Consider the following 24,573-nt stretch of genomic DNA (forward strand, 5'->3'; position numbering starts at 1 on the left):
GATGGAATAAAATAAAACTACATAATATATACTTGGGATCTTATTTGCTTGCGAGTCGCTTAAACTCGGTTCATTGCACTTTTTACGATGTCAGGATCTATTTAATATCCTTTTATTTCCTTAACATTTGTCTTTTACTAATTAGTAAATAAGTAAGTCTTTGTTTTTTCCGTTTCCGTCCTTATTTCGTTCGAGTAGAGACTTTGAACATTTTTTTTATCCCCTTGGAACCATTTTGGTTTTCAGGATAAAAAGTACCTTTATTTTCATTATATAAGTAAAGGTTGACCTTAAGCTTAGGCAATTTCTGTCGAATAAAAAAGAAAAGTTCATCTAATTTCCAAATGATGATGAAATTTTACATACGGATAACAAAAATTGAAAATATCTGTGATAATATTATTATTTATACACACATACATATAAATAAATAAACATCAATCAGTAAGCTTGTTGTAAGTAAAGTTGGCTTCGGCTGGTGAGGATTTCGAACAATTACAACAAAAAAAAGAAAAAAGTGCAATATTTAATTGGGAATATATGCAGTTTATAAAGTGGCATATTGAGCAACTCACAATGTGAGTAAAATGATTGAAATTACAAACTTATCCTAAATCAATTCTGACTATTAATTTAACTAGTCTAGACTGTTCTTGGGATGCATTGAAGTTTGATGGCAAAACAAACGTTAATGGAGAATTGCATTTCTGTGAACAAAGCATAGTTAGATTGCATAAGAGGCTAAATCGGAATTAATACCAACTGTTGTGTAGTCAGGCATTTTTACGAAGCTAGATTAGAAGAAAAAAAAGAAATATGATGTGGTAATTTTCACCAGAAACCTTTGATCGTTAAAATAAAATTTAACATTTTTTATATTATCTAAAGTAGGAAGCCATGCTGGCAATAGTAATTTGTCCCCACCGCTTAAAGACATTGCCATTGTTAGAAATATTAATCATTCTTTAAGCCGTCAATGCGCCACTCACCTTAGGAACTTGTGTTACGTCCCTTGTGTGTAACTTACTCTGCAAGCCTAAACAACAATTCAAAATAATGCAATTTGGTGGCAGAATAAATAATGGGTGGTACCAAAGCAAAGATAAGGACAAAGCAATTAGAGTAGATTCTATTTAATGATTATGAATTGCGGGTATTTATAGTCTGGACCCGTTGCATAAGTTATAATTGAATTTAAAGACGAGTAGCGTAATGCTACATGTAGAACTAAAATAATATTTTAGGCAGTCGAACATTCAATCAAGCGTTAACTGGTGTTCAAAACCTTTTTAGTATTTGTTTCAAAATTGTAAGTAATCATATTTATTTCTTTAGGCAAGCTTAAAAGATCAGGCGAAGTTGCCGATTTAGGAAGGAAATTACAAATGACACAGTTTTTCCCTTGTTGATTTACGTATACATAAATGCGTTACGCTCGTCACTTCTGACTGACTCAAAAATGTTGGGCTGAAAATAATAAATATTGGTGACAATTGGTTAATAACATTAATCATCTCTTATTTCGCCAATACGCCACCAACCTTGGGAACTGTTATGTTCTTTGTACCTGTAGTTACACAGGCTCACCCTTCAAACAGGAACATAACAATACTAAGTATTGCTGCTTGTCGGTAGAATATATGATGAGTGGTACCATAATCTTAATCTTAGTGAACCTACACATAAAACATAAGAAAACAAATATTTTCGAAGTTTCAAGAGCTTACTTGTACAAAGTATATTTTTGATTAATAAATTAAATGATACTTTTTTCAATACAGTTATAAATTGTTATATATACTTATTAAAATTCAATACATTTCACTTTTCGTAATATCGATAGGAAAGGAAAGTGTATAAGGAAAGAATCAAAATTATATTTGTTATACTATTCTTGATTATGTAACGAGATAATAAGGAAATAGGAAGACTGAATCCAAATTCGGTTAAACTACACCATCAACATCAGTAAGATTGCCACGTACGATACATTAATATTGCGAACTGGTTTTGGGTAAACTTACGATATACTGCTCTCGATTCGACTCGATCACAAATCACATACAGTTTATATCTTGTGCGGAGTTTAACCCCTCGATTCGACCATTAATCAATCATAATTACGTTCATTCTTTGATTCATCTCCCAGTGAATAAAATCCTTAAACAAAATTATATTCGTTAAAAATCAAAAAGTTATAAGTCTTTATAAATTCTACTCGATTGAAGGCCACCCGAATGCTTTGACCTTTCAAATTTTATTAAGGATAGATCTCTTGAATTCTTTTGTCATTTATTACTGCCGGTATTTCGTGATTGCGTCACTCGGCATTCGAAAAGCCTGTTCTTTGTACTAAAAGCTGCTATTAGTGAGAAAAACTACTATTGCTTTACGAGAAACTATTGGTTGTATTGCTTCAGCAATCACTATTGCCTTTGAATGTGTCTTCTATTACCGACAATGATTAATTACTTAGATTCACTAATGAAAAAGTATAAATCAGTAGAGCTACAGCTAAAAATTTCGAAAAACGATTTAAAAAAATTGATATAATATTATTTATTTTCATATCTGACAAAATTATAATAGTACAGCATCAATAATACTTTATCTATTTTACAAATTTAACTTAATTTTGAATAAATTATTTAGTCACTAACCAACACTGCTTAAATATTTATAGAAGATTTAATTTACTAAGTAACTTTATCGCTTGCGTATTCTTTTTCTTAAAGGGACTAAAATTTATTAAGATTGATTCTAGGTAAAGTCTTGCTGTTACATAATAAAGTATATACACAATCATTAGCAGAATCTAACTTAGCTAGTCAAAGTTGGGAAAATCAAGACTTAACTTGGAATTATTCGGGAGAATGTGATTACCAATGATGAGAGGCGGATCCAAGATGTGGTTCATACCATTCGCACCAGCCTCATTCTCAGACTCAAAATCACTCAGCTTCGCTTAAAAATACTGGTGGGGCAGAAATGTGCTCAAACAAAGACTACAACTTGGAAGAAGGTTCACAGGACAATGACCAGCAGCAGCAGGACTTACTCGTAAAATGCTTAAACCGAACTTCTGATAATAAACAAGTTTAATGTGTGTAGGATACACTAAACGTTATAATTGTTATAGCCTGTATATCACAAATTAACGCCTGATATTTCAGGACCGTGTCCTGCCATGAATTTTGCTCTTACAAACTATTTCTACTGGTGCACTGTAAACTTAAATTAGATAGCGGCACAGGATTTATAATATTACTATATATCTTTTATGAGTACGTAATCAATCAATTATGGGAGCCTTATATCCAGCAAATGACCATTATTCTTGTATTAAATATGAAATAATTATGATTAATGTGTGTATTAATGAGACAGAAAATTCGAATTCACTTTTCTGTTTGGCTTCCTCATTAAGGAACTATTTCAGCAAATTCTTTATAACACCATCAGCAATATAGTAATCATAATGCTTACTTTATAATTTTATATCCATACAGTTAATTACAAATACAAATACACATGGGACTCGAAAACTGTTATACATTTTTTTTGTTTTCTGTCGGCTATCTACGCAAGTTGAGCGCAAAATATTCTGTCACGTCACGTATCTCGTGACGTTTTAAAGTTTCCTGTGTAAACTTATGAAATCTAATTAAATTTCAATAAATTACGATGTCAAATAAATTTGTGATTTTCACCTTGTAACAACGTCAATAATTGCTAGTATAAATGTTTATCCAATCCGCTATCGAATGCTTATTCAGCTTTCATTCGGAAATTAGGCCGACGTTACCAGACGACCCCTCGAGAGTTTTGCAAATAAATACCACGGTCCTAAAGTAAACACTACCCCTGATTGCAGGAATTTATACCGTATACGTCACCTTGTACTGTATAGATTTACATACGTTTCGCTGAATATTTCGTTTGAACTTCAAATAGCAAATTCAAACTATATAATTATATATATTTATAATTTATGTGGTTTCATTGACTGCCTTGTTAGTTTGGTGGCTAACTTATAAGGTAGCAGATCATGAGGTTGTTAGATCATGAGGATTTAAGCACCAACTTAAACTCAAACTTAAAAGAATTATAATTTTTCTGTAAATAAATTCTCAGTAGCAAAACGAAGTTAGGATGTCGGTAGTGACATTCTGGTGCCTCGTAAAGCATGTAAAGCTTGCGCATGAACTCTCTCCAATCGTGTCAGATTGCCGTCCGATCGAATTATTACTGTAAAGGAATACACTATAATTAATTAAGAAGTTGAGAATTGCTGCTGTGACGGATATCGGTCACCAGGGCATCATCCTCATCATTATCTGAGTGATATTATGTCCTTATAGAATTTTTGTTCCACTATCGCATAGAAATTCTACTTTTACGTAAGTCGAATGGTGTTGTCAATTTATATTATTTTGAAACAAGATGTATTTAATATTATTATTATTATTTTGAGGGCACCAAGCTCCGATTATTTCCGATTAGGTATTGTTCTCGACACTATTATATACGTATATATATAATAGTGTCGAGAACAATACCTTACATCGACATAACATTTAGTGGTTCACCTACCTTCTTTTAGAAAAAAATCAAAAATCACTTGCCCAATTAAATAACTACCTTGATAAATATGAGTATGATTCAGATTCAGAATTTGTACTTTATTAATATTATACATATATTTTATGTTTATTTTCCTTCCATAAATAACGCAATGCCGTGGAGTACCGGCTTAGAATAGTACTCCCCCAATCTCATCCCGTGGGTGTCGTAAGAGGCGACTGAGGGACGGGGAAAAGGGGGGATGGGCAGCAGCGTCCCCCCTCCCATAAACATCTTACCCCCCTACTGCGCTCGCCAACACGCCTGCCCAGCGCGGCGAGTATGGGCAAACCCCTCCATTAATGGCAGATGCGCCCAAAAAAAGGCCCCCAGTTACCGGCAAGCCCGCTAGGCCCGACCAAGGTAGCGGTCGCGGTATCGGCAGGGCAGGGGGTGCTAAGAATCACCGGTTCACGGCAGGCTACCGTATAAAACGGCTGAACATGGCAACGTATAATGGACGCTCGATGAGGCTGGACCATCACCTCGCCGAATTAGAAGTAGAGTTAAGTCATATAAACTGGCATATACTGGGGTTATCTGAAGTCCGAAGACAGGGGGAGGAAACGATAACTCTAGAGTCCGGTAACTTACTCTACTTCCGCGAAGGTGATAACCTCTCCCAGGGTGGTGTCGGTTTTCTAGTCAAAAAGGATCTCATTAGCCAACTTCGACATACTCTGATGATGTGGTCGAAGCGATGTACGAGGACATCGCAAAGGCCCTCAACGACACCTCGAGGGCCCACTACAATGTTGTTATGGGAGACTTTAATGCTAAAGTGGGAGTACAAGATAGCGGTGAATCGAAAGTCGGACCTTACGGCTTGGGCTGCAGAAATCACAGGGGGCAAATGCTGGTAAACTTTCTCGAAGCGCAGGGGCTTTTTTTGATGAATTCTTTCTTTCAAAAGAAGCCTCAGAGGAGGTGGACCTGGCGAAGCCCCGATAACGTGACAAGGAACGAGATAGACTTTATCATTTCGAGTAAAAGGCACATATTTAGAGATGTTTCAGTGATCAACAGGTTTAATACCGGAAGTGATCACCGCTTGGTTCGAGGCACTCTAAATATCAACTTAAAAGCCGAAAGATCGAGAATGATGAGGTCTACTCTCCGACCTACCATGCTCCAAGCTGCTCAAGGCTCCGAAAAGTTCCAAATGGAACTTCAAAATCAATTCACCGCGTTGGAAACCATAAGCAGCATTGATGAGAGAACCGACACGCTGGTCAAAATACTGCAAAACACATCCCGCAAGTGTTTTCCGCCACAGAAAAGAGACAACGCACCAAAACTCTCTGCTGAGACACTCGAGCTCATGAGAAAACGACGAGAACTACCATCGTTTTTGTCAGATAAGGCCTTAAACCGAACAATAAAAACGCTGACGCGACGCGATCTCCGACGCTCCAATACCCGTGCCATCAAGGCTGCGATTGAGCAAAATCGGGGATCGAAAGTATTCGCTCGCAAGTTTGGGAGGCCGCGTCTGACAAAACTTAAAACTGAAAATGGTGGGGTCGTTACCTCTAGGCCTGAGATTGTCGGAGAAGTAGAGAGGTTTTATGGGCAGTTGTTCTCTTCAAGATCGGATAAACCCGTGGGAATCAGTATTGATGACCAGCGCGCCCCTCTTATGCGCCATTACTCCGAGGAGCTCCCGGTCGTTGACCAAGGAGAGATTAAGGCGGCTCTAGAACAGCTTAAAAACAACAAAGTTCCGGGAGATGACGGAATCACAACAGAGTTGCTTAAGGCAGGCGGGACTCCGGTCCTGAAAGAGCTAGCAAGCCTCTTTAATTCTGTCATCCAACATGGCAAGACCCCGGAAACGTGGAGCGGGAGTGAGGTGGAACTATTTTTCAAGAAAGGTGATAAAACCCTCTTGAAACCTACATACCAATCTCCCTCCTGAGTCACGTGTATAAGCTGTTCTGAAGAGTCGTCACGAACCGTCTCGCCAGACGACTTGACGAGTTCCAGCCCCCAGAGCAAGCCGGCTTTCGATCAGGCTACAGCACCGTGGACCATATTCATACTGTTCGGCAGATTGTGCAGAAGACCGAAGAGTACAATCAGCCGCTGTGTATGGCATTTGTGGACTATGAGAAAGCCTTCGACTTCATCGAAACCTGGGCAGTGTTCGACTCATTGCAGAGATGTCATATCGATTGGAGATATATCGAGGTACTGAGATGTCTGTACAACGCCGCTACAATGACTGTCCACATCCAGGACTGTAAGACGAAGGCAATCCAACTGCGCAGAGGGGTGAGACAGGGGGATGTAATATCCCCGAAACTGTTCACCAACGCGTTGGAAGACGTTTTCAAGACGCTGGATTGGACTGGGTATGGAGTCAATGTAAACGGCGAGTACATCTCACACCTTCGATTTGCCGACGATATCGTCATCATAGCAGAGTCGCTGGAACAACTCACCGAAATGCTGCGTAGCCTAGGCGAGTCTTCCCGGCGTGTCGGTCTCGGTATGAACTTGGACAAGACCAAGGTCATGTTCAATAGGCATGTCGTGCCGGGACCGATATACGTCGAGGGGAAACCTCTCGAAGTTGTTAGTGAATATACCTACCTAGGACAGATAATACAAGTCGGTAGGAACAACTTCGAGAAGGAAGCCGATCGAAGAATTCGCTTGGGATGGGCAGCATTTGGCAACCTTCGTCAAGTCCTCAAGTCGTCTATACCGCAATGTTTGAAGACGAAAGTCTTCAACCAATGCGTCTTACCTGCCATGACATACGGTGCCGAAACGTAGACACTAACTGCGGGACTAGTCCACAAATTCAAAGTCGCTCAGCGTGCTATGGAGCGAGCTATGCTCGGAGTATCTTTGAAGGATAAGATCAGAAATGAGATTATCCGGAAAAGAACCGGAGTCACCGACATAGCTTGCAAAATTAGCAGGCTGAAGTGGCAGTGGGCTGGTCACGTATGTCGTAGGACCGATGGCCGTTGGAGCAGACGAGTCCTAGAGTGGAGACCGCGAATCGGCAAGCGCAGCGTAGGGCGCCCTCCAGCCAGGTGGACCGACGACCTTAAGAAGGTGGCGGGCACCAACTGGATGCGGAAGGCGGAGGACAGGGAGCTTTGGCGCACCTTGGGAGAGGCCTATGTTCAGCAGTGGACAACGATTGGCTGTTGATTGAAATAACGCAAAATTAATAGAGAAGCAAAATAAGTGTCATTTAAATATTTAAGCTTATCGACATCCGAACAATACTACTATTCTGTAATTACTATATATTTCGATTCTCACTCGTTAAATTTTGAAAACAACTTAGGACACGCTATTGTGTCGCGCTTATCCTTTAAATGAATTTATTATTGTAGTCAATTCCGCATGTAATTTTCTGCGTTGACTTTCGAGCTATTTCTTACAGAATATATCCACTGAAAAAAGCCAGGTTAATCGTCTATATGATGTTCAAATCAATTCAATTTATTTTATCTCTGCAGCGACGAAAAATATTGTAAGAGAAACAATGTTAAATAAAAAAAAAATAAGCTTACTAGCAACACATCTTTCTCTTGAACTTTATTGTCGCAATTATGTATAATATATTTTCTAAATAAAAAAGTTATTGGGAAATATTGCTATACTTTTCGTTCGATATACAGGTGTTTTATCCTAGTACAATGTTTTGTTAACAAATACGCATCGTATAATACGTCTTTTTTATCTTTCACGAGCTTGACGGGTCAAAGTGGATTTATTGTAGTAGTAAATTTTATAAAAAGAAAGTGAACTTTTTCAGCCAACAGAATAGATCTTTTAAACGAAATTTGTTCAATATTTTATATAAGGTATTATATATGATAGTGGAATAAAAATATATTATTTACCGCTAAATATTTTTACTATCGAAGCGTTTCTCTAAAAGTCATGGTAATTTATGTACGTGATAATACTGACGTGTTGACGTGACAAACCAATAGGTTTGTTGTTTTTGAAATCAAAATGTGTTTATAGAAATACATATGTATATATGTGTAAGTGTGTGTGTATGTATTTTGTGTGTCGTGTAAAATTTGAGTTAAATGATGGTACTGACTATAAATTAAGTTTCGAACCATCCAATGTGCTTAACAAAAAATTCACATTCGGCTTTTACGAAACTTACAAATTGAGATGAGGTGGCTTTATGCTGCGCTGTTTCCAATGATCCTGACTATTAACTAGGAATATTAGGATCTGCTCTTTTTTGATATTACTACACAATCTCCTTTTAAACACGATAGTATCATAAAAAAGGCCATGACCCTCCACGATGATCCATTTCGGTGATTCACTGACACGACTTCTCGAAGGCCTTACAGACTAGAATCTGTTTTCTCTTGATATTACGCAGTGGAAAGCTTCCAAGAAACCAGTGTCAATATATAGATATAGATATAGAATATATTTTAAGCAGTGTATTTTTATAACCGAGTTAGCCGAGATGGCCCAGTGGTAAGAACGCGTGAATCTTAACCGATGTTCGTGAGTTCAAACCTGGGCAAGCGCCACTGAATTTTCATGTGCTTAATTTGTGATTATAGTTCATCTCGTGCTATACGGTGAAGGAATATCGTGAGGAAACCTGCATGTGTCTAATTTCACTGAAATTCTACCACATGTGTATTCTACCAACTCGTATTGGAGCAGCGTGGTGGAATAAGCTCCAAACCTTCTTCTCAAAAATAGAAAGGAGGCCTTAGCCCAGCAGTGGGCCATTCACAGGCTGTTAATGTACTGTTTTCTATTACTGTATTTTTCAAAAATTAATAGACTTAATTTTTTTTTCCAAATATGTAATTATTTTGCCCTCTTTAGAAAATTTGTTAAAAAACGTTGCGGATAAACGTAGAGATCTAGTTTGTTATACAGTACGGTGTGTTACATTAAGCGATTTAAGTAAGGTAACCAACCTAACTAACCTTACGAATGTACATAACAGGGTAAAGTTTCGTAAGTACTTCAAGCTTTCAAGCCAGTTTTGATTGTATAACAAAACATGAATTTTATAAAATACGAATATAATTTTATTTTATGTTAAGTACAGCCTACGCCCATTATAATTTCTGTGTTTTTTTATATAATATCATCATTAAACGTTTATCAACTGTCGAAAAATAATTATATAGCTGCTTATTCTATAAATGCTTTGATTGCGTCAAATTATATTTCGCATATTTATATAAAATAATCGCTGGCACGGCTTCATACTTGAAACTTAGGATGAAGCTTAAGATTGAGAGGATCGTTCTAATATTCACCGTTTTTACATCAACATTTTGAAATATCCTTTCTTAGTTCTCGTTTCGCATTTACTTTAGGAAACGAAGGTCTGCTTCAAATTTTAAAACTCAGACTTAAACAACTGCCAATGAAGAATATTTTTATGACGAGCTGGTTGGCGTGGTTGGTGGATGCTTACCTTTGCTTTTCACGCCGAAGCTTGTGGGTTCGATTCCCACCCAGGACAGATATTTGTGTGCATGAACATGTTTTTCCTGAGTCTGGGTGTAATTATCTATATAAGTGTGTATTACAAAAGAAAAATAGTATATGTAGTATATCAGCTGTCTGGTTTCCATAGTACAAGCTCTGACAAGCTTAACTTGGGATCAGATGGCCGTGTGTAAAAATGTCCCAGGATATTATTATTATTATTTTATTAAATTTAGTATTTTTTTTCTTAATGATCACAATAAGTAACTTAGTTTTACAGAATTAATTTTATCGATTTGGTAATGTAATATGATATTCACAGACGTATCTATATCTGTGTTGTAAATAAAATTCGACTTGATTACAAATAATGGAGCTGTAGTTAAACGAATCAATAACATTGTTTTCTTTAATTATAAGAGTCCTTCATTGACGAGACTTCAACGAACATTGAATATTGATGGACTTGGAGTCACTGTCAGTGTTAAGTGTTATAGGTCTGCAAAGCTCTTGTTGAGTTTGCTGTTACTTGTACGTTTACTCGATCAAAACTCGAACTTCGATTTGTTTTAATATCATGTCATATTTACCGTTTACAAATTGTTAAGAGCTTTTTAAAGTCGATATTTCTACTGTCAGTTGTTACATCATTTTACTAACATAAATTATAATTTAATGTCAAATAATTTTATTATATTTTTTAAACACTAGTTACTGCCCATTGCTTCGTTTGCTATGTTATTCGTCTGATATGTGAGGGAGTTTTTTTTTTATAGAATTCCTATTCTATATAAGGCGGACGAGCATATGGACCACTTGATGGTAAGAGGTCACCAACGCCCATAGACATTGGCATCGTAAGAAATGTTAACCATCGCTTACATCACCAATGCGCCACAAACCTTGGGAACGAGCTTGCACAAAGCTCTACCAGAGTTGCAGGTGTAACGTGTTTTTGTAAGTTATATTTCTATTTATTCATTTATTTTTTTGGAAAACAAGCAGTATAATAAATAACAATAAGTAAAAGTAAATAATAAATAACAGTAAAATAACACATAAATCAATCAAGTTTCCACTAAGCTAATACAAATATAAAGCAGAATGTAATAAAGAAGATAAGAATAGTAAAAAATTAAAATTTTAAACAATTTATAACGAAATAAAAAAATCAATTAATAATAGCGATTTAAAATTAAAAACAAAAAAAAAGGGAATGAATACGAAAGACAAAATGACATAATTCGTATTTAATATATGCATTTAAATAATTATTGCTGGGCTAAGGCCTCCTCTCCTTTATTTGAGAAGTATTGGTTATAATTAAATATTATTAATGTTGATATAATTATTACTAATTTTACTATTGTTTCTAGCTTCAAGGATTTTTAAAACTCAATAGTATCTTAAAGAGATGTGTTGGCCACACATTGTATTCAATGCTCGAAAATAACTATTTTCTTGTCCTCATTATTTGATAGGATGGTAATATGGACCAAAGATTTTACGTTATTTCGAGGCTATTTTGATCAAAAATCATTACTGCGTTAAAAATGTTATGATATATATACCGAATATTAAGTACAATATATTGAAGTTAATTGCTGGCCCACTAAACTATAATATATAATAATATATAAGCATTTTTTTACATAATTGAAATAGCTCATTCTATTAATACAGCGTTCTTATTTATGAACTCTATACATCCTCTTCGCTTTCCTCACGTTCTTGGAAAAGTTGGTTGCATAACTCCTTTGGGAATTGCAATTCTTTAGGGGCAACCTCAATTTAGCCATCTCGTCTTTCAAGGATGTTTTGCGGGTCACGGTAGTTCAATCCCTGTTGTTAACTGCAAAATTATTATTTATTACACAATTTATATATTATAATATTTTAACATTAAATATATATCTTTGGGATAAAATGAAAAATCCACGGTGCACAGTACAAAGTAATTTAAAACTATTAAATGTATACGATGTATATTTCTTTTATACGTTATTGCATTTCAAATACATTAAGATTTTCGTAATGGGTTTCATTGCATTAAATACTCAAAGAGACAAAACAAGGGTCTCGAGGCGAGGAAATAATTATAGAAACTAGTTCGTTCACAGAGAACGATTAATGCTAGTTCAAGAGCGATTTACAACGCTCTCCTAACTTTGTTCTGTACGGCATTTGATTTATGCAGACAAATTCGATTTGTTTGTCCCGCCGTTCTAAATACTAAATATCGTTTGTTTTGCTCGAACGCTCTTTCCAAATTTCCGTTTTGAAATTGTGACAGTCATTTAGTGAAGATTTTTAGTCGTTTATTTCATAAACAAAAAAAAATAACCTACTTTTTTAGGATACTGTAGATTTTGTTAAATACTTGGAATTAAGGACTGAAAACTAGCAGAGAATACGATACGTGAAAAAAGGGGTATAGAACGCCTCTGACTAGGTGGACTGACGACTTTGCGGGAATTGTAGAATTGAAAGGGCGCAGAATTGGTTGGACTGGCGCCAATTAGGGGAGGTCTGTTTCCAGTCAGGGACCTTTAAAGGCTAATGGATGGAAGCGAGTAATAAATGTTATTAAAATATTTATTCTCATATTGCGTTTCATTTTTTCCCTTTTTCTTTTCGCGCCTTTGTTGTCATTTAGTTGCAAGTTTTAATTTCTGCTATATTTCTGTATAGTAAGATGTCCTTTGGGAAATATATTCTTAGAAGCAGATAAAATCACTAGAGTCCGTTCAAAGAAAAAAAAAGAGTCCGCTGTAGGCAACAAGTCTTTACAATGTCTTTGATGGCACGATTACGAACGCTACGTGTTGTGGTAATTAGAAATGGTGTGAGTGCTAACTGAAGGCAAGGGTTATTCTGAGACCGATTTTTATTTCAAAACCTCTTTAAAATCGTTCATCACTCGTTTAAAGTTTTACTCTGCTTAGCTTTATTGTAAATAAACGTAGTTCATAAATTTAACTTACTCATTATCATAATTAACATTATCAGCCAATCGCTATCCACATGCTGGACGCTCACGGTTTTTCACCAGTCGGGTTCCACTACTTCTCTAAATCACTATAACATATGCGAAGATAAATGTAATGTCCTAACATCAATCCCAAAGGCGTCTATTTGATTCCAATTTCCATTCGAAATAATTTTATTTTACTTTCGTGAATGGTAGCATTTAGCATTTAGACTGTGTGGATTTTAATGAGTTAATGTATCTTATATGTATTTATGTGAATCAAGTCTTATAGTGGCCCATTTTGTTCGTTAAATTTTACTTAAATATGTAAATTCGTTCAAAATTCAAAATGATACCAAACTTAAAAACAAAAATAATAACTTTGTTTATCATTTTTGATAAAAGTGCGATTAGAACTTGCATTTTGTTTAATTTTGTAAAAAGTGAATCAAATTTAAGTGAAATCTATTTTTTCAGAAACTTTGTTATTTTCAATTCAAGAAGAAAGATACCTGGTTTATTAAAAGCCGTTGCACTTTGCTTGAGTAATTTTACCTTCTGAGTTCTCTGAGGTAAAAAATACATTGCTCAAGCCACAGCACTAAAATCTACAACTTAAATGATTATGTTGTTTGATATGATTTTATAAGTGAAAACCAATGAAGTATTTGCTTGGGTTGCATAAATGATTATCAAGAAACATTGCAGATTATAAATGGTAATGTTATATTAAATTCCTTAATATGCAAGATATAGATAATGATACTATTTTATTTGTAAATATTTTTATAAGCCCATATGCGGCAAAGACAAAAAAAAATTGAACACAGTATGTATAATATAGTTTAAAAGTTAAAAAAGCTGGTGATCTTTTAGTTTACGTTTCTATCTTTGTAGTGTTATAATAATATCGTACTTATATTCCAGAATAGCGACATACCGTTAGATCCTGTTTGCTCGGCTTGAGGAAGGGATGTACGTATGTGTCGATTCAGAGGCACTCTTAAAGGTGCGTTTATTTACATTCCTTTTGAAGGAGGTGATGCGTCGTCTTCACGCCTTGTAGTCAGTGAAATAAACCTACCTCCTTCATAACACCCCTGCCATACTCCTATATCTTTTTTTAAATAGCACTCTGTAGAAGTTACGTTTTAATATTTGTTTACGATTTCATATGGGCATATGAGTGAAAATAAAACATCGTACCCTAGTTTCACTCTTGAGAGCTTGAAAAAGTTAATTAGCTCTGCGTATGTAGAAAGCGAAATGCAATATGTTTTTGGAAACCGCGTTTTTGTATATGCTACATTTATTACTTCAATTTATTTAAGATTAAATTATTTTATAATTTGTTGATTTGTTATTGAGTTAATTAAGAGCATTTTGTATACAAGTACACTTTAAGTAAAAATCATGTTCAGAACTCTATTTTTAAGGATGAAATATATATGTGTATACTATTGTTAATAAACAAATGATAGACGAGCTAACGAACCATAGTCAAATTGTCACCTCCGATCATATCGATTAACAAAGTTACAACCGTGGGTCATGACATCCCTTGTGCCTGTAATTAAGCCAGTTCAGTCATTGTAAAGCAAAGTTCACCAAACGATAGAAAACCTTCGTCCTAGATACCATCCCGAGCGAGATTGCGAAGTCTCACAATACGTAGCAAGCTAAATTTAAACAAAGTACATTACTAATTAATAAATTTGAATAAATAAAATATACGCATTCATCGATATATTTAATCTGGCTACCAATGTTGAATTGATTTATCTATAAAAATATATCTTGCAGTATTTGAAATAATATTAATTTAATATTTGTTGCAAAAAATATTAATATATATTATGAAATGCCGTTAGATATAAGCTTATAAAATATTTTGATTATGTGTATTTTGTAAATGTAAAATTGAAAGTTGAAATTTTATAAAGGCTTTTAAATGGGCCTCTCGACGTGTACAAAAGGGATTCATAAGGCTTGCTTCGTTTGCCTCAACTCGCCTGCAATCTTGTATCTCCGAGTTTAAGTGTTTGACCTCCCTTTGCCCAAATGAAATCCGCGAACACAGCTACAAACATTAATATAATAAAATTTGAACTCTATAACTAGTGCAATAAGTTTGATAATGCTTTACAAAAAGCAAAGTCGAGCTTTTTTGTACACGTTTTTCCAGTTTTTACCGTAGTAGGAACATTAACTAGTACCAATACAGTCTACGCCACTTGACCAAGCTATAAAAGATGTAGAGCCATGTTTTGAATGCACGTTTTATTACTAACATAATTTTTGCGAATGTAAAGGATATGAAAATTTTCATACGTGCGGGATATTTATTAGTCATATTTTTGTTTCATAATATATTTTTCAGTTTTGTTTTTAATTTAAAATTACTTAGTTAAATGCTATTTCGTGTTTTTAAATATTTATTGCAGATGGTATTGTTTTGACTTGACTTTATTATGAATTGTAAATTATTAATCGTATTATCGCTAATAATATAATATTATTATTAGCGATGCAGATAATTAATTCTTAAATATATAATCTATCAGAGCACGTATTACGAGAAAACTAAAGATTTTATTGAAATTTAGTACATTTTAATTAGTTTCAGTTCTTTAGAAAGTTAATATTAATTCAGAAATAAGTGACTTAATTAACTTTGTTTTATCTTGTTCTTGTAAGACGACTATAGTTCAAGAGGTCAGAATCGAACATGCGACTTCCAATACGTTTGCTTTTGTATGTTATCCTTTCGTCACAGATTAAATGTAAGCATTCAATGTTAAATGAACTTCACTCGTTCAATTCGATCTATAATAATATTCAACGTTAAGAAGGTAAAAAATCTTAATTATTAGTCAAAAGTTTAAATTATCTGTGTATTTGCTATAGTATAATATATATAATCTTTAGATTCATAGATGGCGCTACATGTATATTGAATCGCGCTTTCATTTAGTATTTTTAGCTATATAACAACCTAATGCTGGTCTTATTTGATAATATATAAACGAATACTAAAAGTTGCAAATATATATTATTATAATTCTAAATAATAGTCATAATTATATTCGTTTGATCTCCCATAATTAAAATAATTGTCTTTTATGTTGATATATGAACGTCTGAAATAAAGAGAGACTCAATTCGTTCAAAAAGATTTTAACTATTATATCTAATCGGATTATATTAGAGAAGTTGACTGAGTATCTTTTGTCTTTACGTAAGGGTTTCTTTCAATGACGAATGATGTTTGGAAATTGGGACATAGATCCCAGTCCTATATCGTAAAGAGAAATGTATAAAAATATCTCTCAAAGGGATGGTCTCATTTCCATGAATATAACAAACCATAACTTATATAAATCTTAGTCTTTTTCATTTTTCATTTAAATGAAAAAATACACGAAAAATATAATTACTAGGTACTAAATATTTTTTTTAAACTTCATTGGTTAAAACAGTTTGAATTAAGGTTGGATATAATATCTAAAGTTATTCACATTTCATGGCGGCGGTATATAAAAACAATAGATTATATAAGTATTATAATATGTAAATAATATACAACTAGTATAAAACTAGATTAATAGAAGTTAATTGCTTAAAATATTAATTTCAATTTAATTATTCAATTCAATTTAATTATATCATATCTCACAATCCGATGGGATGGTAAAAACTGCTTTTCGAAGCACATTACTTTAAATACAGCAAATTTTTTTACTTCGATCTGCTACTCAGATATTCTCAACAGAAATACTCCAATAACTTTTTACTGGCCCGACCCGGGGTTTGAACTTAGGAACTGTCACGTTATAAGCAATCCACTAGACACAATAACACAATGAAATATATCAGTATTTTTTTTAAATATAGATCAAAATTGTCGTTTGCGTTTTGCAATATCGATTTCCAGTTTCAGATATGTTAAAAGATGTTTGTGCGAAGCGATATTTAAGATAAAAATACGCAGGGTGTATTAGTGTTGAGTACATGCGTAAAGATTGCTTAGCGTGATACTGACTATATTATAATATAATCATAATATTTATTTACATATTGTGTTACGAAACATTGATACATAAGGCAATATCAGTCAGTAATCAGTAACAGCCTGTGAACGTCCCACTGCTGGGCTAAGGACTCTTCTCCCTTTTTGAGGAGAAGATTTGGAGCTTATTCTACCACGCTGCTCCAATGCGGGTCGGTGGAATTCAAATGTGGTAGAATTTCAGTGAAATTAGACACATGCAGGTTTTCTCACTATGTTTTCCTTCACCGTCAAGCACGAGATGAATTATAATCACAAACTAAGCACATGAAAATTCAGTGGTGCTTGCCCGGGTTTTAACCCACTATCGTCAGTTAAGATTCACGCGTTCTTACCACTGGGCCATCACGGCTTTTTTTATGCAATATGCCACTATAAAAAATATAATAAATAAAAGTTAATATTAATTTATATGTATATTTTAATACATAACAAAACCAATATGCACAAAAGGCGAGATTAACGCATTATCTACGTAATTTACTCTATTAAAGAATAAATACTAAATTTTTCCGGTTCTTCCCGGTACAAACCACATTCCGAACCAGTTGTAGATTTTAATGAACGTCATAATCTTGTAAACTGACAAATTAAAAGTGATTGCCGAAGACTAATCCAATAAAGTACATGTTGAGTGTAATAATAATACAGAACAAAATTATTATCAAAATATAAATGATCACATTGAAATGAAACATTGAACAAGGTTTCATGTTCAACGTGGTAGTTATATAATATAGGTACATTAATACCTAGATATGTATATAAAACCTTTTTATGTTAAACTTCTGTGGGCGCGATGGAGTTAAATTTAAGAATCGAATTTTAATAAAACGTCAAATGCATCGTTCCTATTGTTCGATTAGTAAATCTTACAACTCGAAGAAAGATGAATAGAGGTAGTTTAAAAATACGGGAAAGCAAAATAAATGAATCTGGTATTAGAGTCAAGATGGTTACTTATGACAATAGCGGGTCTTCCAATTAAATTACATCCATTTTCAATCACCTTTTGAGCTTTTAGTTCAATAAAAAAAACGCTTAATGGTATACTTTACTCAAATGCGCTCTCCTCCTTTGCTAACGATCTGGTCATGAATATTCTTGCATATTCAACAGGACATGAATCACAATAATTTCTTACTTTGAAGTTAAAAATTCAAAAGTCGGGACGGAGAGGTTTTTATTTAATGTCATTTTTTAATTCAACGACAAAAAGGAGGTTTCGTATCAAAATGCCTTTTGAAATAAATTAGCTTATTTTTTTTTTAAATTTAATTCTGTGAAGTAATATTTAAACTAATATTAAGTTTATCGTACTTATATGAGTCCCGGCTAGCAATAAAATTATTTATTATTTACTACCTAGCATTCGTCCGCCTCGTGGCGCGAATTCGTCCGCCTCGCTGAGCGTAAGTTATATATTATCAAATTCGCATCTTATGTATTGACTCCTTGGAGGGTTCAAAGATAAATTAACACCTGTTTAGTCATAATACTTAAGGGCGTATTTTTATTTATAAGTTGAGGGTAGATGAGCTAACGAGACAAAACATGGTATATGGACGTCACAATGCTGTAGCACCTCCGAAAAAATATATATCTTATCGAGTTATATAAAAAAATTAATAATATACTCATTCACATATTTTCTTGTATATAATTATTTAACTATATATGCAAATATAAGTTTTACTATTTATTATTTAATATGTTACTTGATCGATGGATAGCGTACGTCATACTCAAATTGTATACGTTTACTATGCTTAAGTCTTTGTATAATTTTTTGTCTATGCTATGTCTTGTTCAAATGTCAAATCAATTATGACAGAAAGAGCGAAATCACTGTTTGACTAAATAGTACTAATAAGACCGTTTATTTAATAAATCTTAGTTTTTTAGTATTTAAAATAAATCAACTTCTTATCGCCGATAAAAATCAATATTTGATTGACACAAGTTTGACGTTATGTCAACTTGTAGGGAGTTATGTTAATTGTTTAGTGCTGTAACAGCTTTGTGTACACCGTAATTGTGCCACCAACCACTGGAAATAAGATGTTAATATGTCCCTCGTAATTGTAGTTACACTGTTCCATATTTAAATGTAATATATTATTATGGCTCAGCATCTTTTGGAATATATTTCTTTTATATTTCTGTGGAGGAATTTGAATTAGTAATGAGGATAATAAGTAATTTCATTCATTTTATCAACACTATGATCATACTCTGGAAACATTACAACAATAAATAATTCTTAAACAATTTACTAAATAAATACTCCCATGAATGATCATATATAAATAATTGTGTTGCGGTTTTTATTCCATACTTCTATTTCTTTTTACACCGAAAAAACGGAACCTTTTGACACTTCGATGAAGTAGGTACCCAAAAATTTTAATATACTTATCGTGTAGAGGGTCACAAGAAAGCTTTTCTGGTAAATATTTTATTTTACCAATTTTATTATATCAGGTCGACTTGCAAATTGCACAAATTGCTCATACAGTTAAGTATATATATAGTTAGGAGATTCCTTTATCTCTACAAATGCGTAGATAAAATTATATTAGAATATAGTATGACATTAACTTCGTTGCTTAAATATATTACTTTAGTTTTTTTTTTTTTAAATAATAATGTTATAAAAATCAACATTTACCTACTGTGACATAAAATATATTAAGAAATCATGTTTATAACATTTAAAAAAGTTTTTTTTCTTTAATTTTATTTTATTATTTATTTAGCTAAAATAAGAAAAAAAAGCTTAAGGTATGAGAATTTCGTTGCAAATACCGTAAATATTATGGTTCAATGAAATATTAAAATAATATAAATTGACAATGAACCGTATAAATACCGTTACTAATTAACTTTGTAATAGAAATACGAAGTTTACTTTAATTGTGTTGTCTCTGTAGTGAATGAAAAGTTTGAAACCGGAGGAAGCTTTCGCCGAGACATTATCGTTTAAAACCGGCGATTTTATTACCAGCAAAATATATTTACTAAAATTTTCAACTGACATAGGTAAACTCGATTTTTTATTACAGGAAATATTTTCATCTCAATTTGAACGAAATTTACTTTAATCTAATAAAAAATCATTAAAAACGATTTAATATTTGTTAGAGGTTATCGTTTATTTTAAGAAATAAATTTTTTGACGAAAATACAAAATGTCTTTTACGATTAATTTTTACTAAGATCACAATATTAATCTTCCAAGAAAAATGGTGTAGGTACTACTCGCTATTTAATTAATGACAAAAGTGAAGGATCTACAGAAAAGTTCATTGGTACATTTTATCACGTTGAGGAGGTAAATATTAAATTTAATTTTCAAGAAATCTCAAAATTCTATTATGAAAGTCTGCAGCCGTTTTCCCAGTACTTTTAATTTTCTTCCAGCTTCCGGATAAACCCGGCTTGTGAGTCTTAGAGCTAAGTCTGAAAATCATCTCTAGACTAAACTAGTAGCAATTTATTTTAATTGGTGTTTACATCAACCTATACAAAAAATTAACGATTTTTTCATTTTAATGAATCAGGAATCTATCATCGATATACCGACAAAAATAATCACTTCCTTAATGATAAAGGATGAATAGCAGTTATTAATTAAAGAACTTTGTCTTTGTATTTCGAATGTAAAATTAATTATTATTGATTTCAGAAAGAGACAAATAAATAATCTCGCTTATTTCGCTTGCTCCAAAACACAAAATAATTTATTTTTGTTATGTTTCTATATTTTATTTTAAATATAAAATCAATATTATTAAAGTATAATTAATGTGCAAGTACACTGTATCGCTCAAGTGACATACGCAATATTCCTTAAAATAATTACTTTTGAAAGCCGAGACGAGGAAAATTAATTTCTTTGTTACAAAGACGACGTGAGCCACTTTCACTTTGTTAAATTGCAAAATATAAAGTATAAGGGTCCTTTTGCTATGTAGAATATTAGGGTATATAACAATTATTTCTAAGGCAAATTATAGAAGCGGTAGGACTCTGTGTAGGTCGGTGTGGTTGTGTGACTGGTAAACAATTTACCATTTAGGAATACTTTGTATTGCTCTGTTTCAATTGTAAGGGTGAGTGAGACTCGTTGAAATCTTGACGAGGGAAGGAATGGTGTATACTTCTTACAGTGTCATTATTTATAAATAAATTCTATGATTATAAATACTTATCAACACTTGGCTTATTTGCTAGTCTGCCTTCTTCGGATAAATAAAAATATATACGCAGTGATTTAAAGTAGTTTGATTATAATCAGAAAACCACTGAGTTTTTATTTTTCCAAAAATAACAATAAACATGGCTTATTATACTGTACATATTATATAAATGATAGAAAAGTATGCAGTTAGCATTCTTTGATATGATGCATAAATATAAGTTTATAAAAGTTTATACAAAAAAAGTGTAACAGCTGACTTTATTGCCAGTTCTTTTCAGTAGAATCTATACAACCGGATGTAGATTTTCATTAAAATTAAAATTTCCTTTCTAATAAGACTATTTAAAGTCCTTGCAAATGCTATTAAATCATCTTGTGCTCAGCCGTGAAGAAAAACGGGAACTTTTGCAGACGTACGCAGAAAAACTCATCAAAGTTTCATCACAATCGGATCAGATATTCAAACACAGACAAACAAAGTAACAAAAAAAAGTAATTACATAGTAATATAATTAAAATATTACTATGTAATTGCTACATAAATGTGAAGTGGTAGCAGGGAAGGAATTCGTTGAATCACAATTCTAATTATAAAGACTAAAGTGAAATCTTTATTTAAAATTATTTTACGAAAGAACAAAGGGGAATACGTAAAAGGTGCGAATTTCGTCAAAAGGGAGTGCTTTCCACCCTGCGCTACCTTACATTTTAAGCGGTGGGCCGTCTAAAATCATAATGTAGTTATTATTTCAGCTGAGCTCGTAGCGGAGACTCTGCCGTCGACAAGTCGGCCATTTTAGCTAAGTTATCGCTACTCGGCCCCGCTACGGCAGAGTCGAGTACCGGCGGACTTGTACGGCGCATTAGCGGAAAAATATTATTTGCCCAAAGAAATGTCGCTTCTATTGACTTTGCTTTAATTGTATTACAGTCGTGTCGTTTTACTCGCACACGCGAATGTATAAAATCTGAAAGCGTGTTGATTTCGTGAGACGTAATTATTACATTTTACTAATTGAATAATAAAAGGGAGAATAGATTATATAACGCCGTGATATAAACAATTTAATGTGAAATCTAAATATAAATTAATTAAATAAAATATTATATATAATATATAAAGTTGATGTTTTTTAATGGACTTAACCTAATTAAAATTGATCATTATTTTACGATATTGAATTGCCATTGAAATAAATATCATTATCATATATTTGTATTTAATTTTTATATCGGGCTATGAGAGAGTATGGCTAAAGTGCTTTGCATATATAAATATGCACTTTACCTTAATTTACCGATCGATACTTATTAACTAGTCTTTATATACAAGAACAATGAAGGCATATTATAATTGGTAAAATAACCAAAGACTTTTACTGAAGTCATATCGAATTCTTTATTATGTAATAAAATATAACGATGATAAATGAACAATATGATATTTTATAAAAACAGTAAAATACAAGTCAAGTTGTGTATAATTAAAATGTAAATGAAGAAATAAAATTCGAATCGAAATTCTGGTTATAAATTTTTAGTAATTTTTGCAGAAAATTCTCCCAAAGAAAATTTGCGGAAGGAAATGGGTAAAGCCACCAAGATTTAGTGCTGTGTGATGACAAAAGCAGTGAGAGCGAGGCGAAGTGGGCGGGACGCGGAAGAAATATCTTGTACACTTGCCAAAAATAAAAGTACAGTAAAAGTATATAAAATAATAATATTTACGATAAAAAAAGTTGAAGACACAGGACGCTCGGTGGATGTAAAACATTGAAATTGTTGATTATTGTAATATTTTTTAATTAAATAAAGTTCAGTTTCATTAATAAAATAAATATACATTTCTAATTATTATGTAATTATTTAGCAGCGACGTAAATATATTATAATCAAGGGAAGACGTCATAAGAGAGTATATCATACCGTTTGCCGTCACGGTATACGACTCGGTCTGACATGGTGTCAGAAGGGCGTACGACGTTTCTAGTAAAATAATACATTTTTCAAGCGCAATTTACTATACAATATTGATATTAATAAAATGAAGAAAACAAATTACATATCATAACATTTCTAATAACATTGTAGCCTATATTCTTGTAAAATTAATTACAAACTAATATTTTACCCTACGTAAGTATATCCTGATTAAATGGATCAAGATTAATTTAGACACCAATAGTATTTAATTGTATTGAAAATGGAATAAAAAATAATAATTTAAAATTGTAAGGACTTTTATAACATTTTATAAATATATATATTTTTAATAGCAAACCTTAAAAATAACAGAGATTAGAGATTCAAAAGAGTTAAAAAAAATAGTCAAACAAAATAAATGTAAATATTTGGGTTAACAGGAAAAACAATTATATAATATTATTTTGTTTTATAGTAATTAAGTTTACATTATTTTTGTCATTTAATCTTTAACCATTTATAGTGGAAAGAGATCTTTACATTATTATGAAAAAAAATTGGAATTTTTTTTTAGGTAGGCGGAGGAGCATATGGGCCATCTAATGTTAAAGTGGTCACCAACGCCCATAGACATTGGCATTGTAAGAAATGTTAAAAATCGCTTACATCGCCAATACGCCACCAACCTTGGTAACTAAGATGTTATATCCCTTGTGCCTGTAATTACATTGGCTCACTCACCCTTCAAACCGAAACACAACAATACCAATTACTGCTGTTTTGCGGTAGAATATCTGATGAGTAGTTGGTACCTACCCAGACGAGCTTGCACAAAGCCCTACCACCAGTAAATTCATTACAATTATGGTTAAAATAAGTGGAAGTAAACAACCAGAAGTTGTTTTTTGAAATGTGAGTACAACTATTTTAAAACTAAACAAATCAAATAAGACTTAAAGATAAATACGACAAAACAAAGAAAAAAAAACAAAACGTTAACATACTTCTAAATTAAGAACAAGTAATCCTCTAAATCGAATACATGATTTTGTTTACTTTTATATCTGCCACGGTTTTCCTAAGCGTGTAGATTTCAATAAAATTGTATTTCTCATCTCGAATAAAATTCAAATTCGTCGTGATACGAACATCCCGCGTCCCAGTCTACAGAGATTCAATTGAGTAGGGATTCGATTGTGGTACTACCTCATTTATATAAATGAACGAACAAGCCGTAAAACCTTTTGAAATCTAATTACATTATAGCATTGTTTTATTTCAGTATGATTTTATTATGAAAGGGAGAACGAGCTTGGGTTTTCAAAT

This window comes from Nymphalis io, chromosome 10 (assembly GCF_905147045.1).
Source record: "Nymphalis io chromosome 10, ilAglIoxx1.1, whole genome shotgun sequence".
Taxonomy (NCBI): Eukaryota; Metazoa; Arthropoda; class Insecta; order Lepidoptera; family Nymphalidae; genus Nymphalis; species Nymphalis io.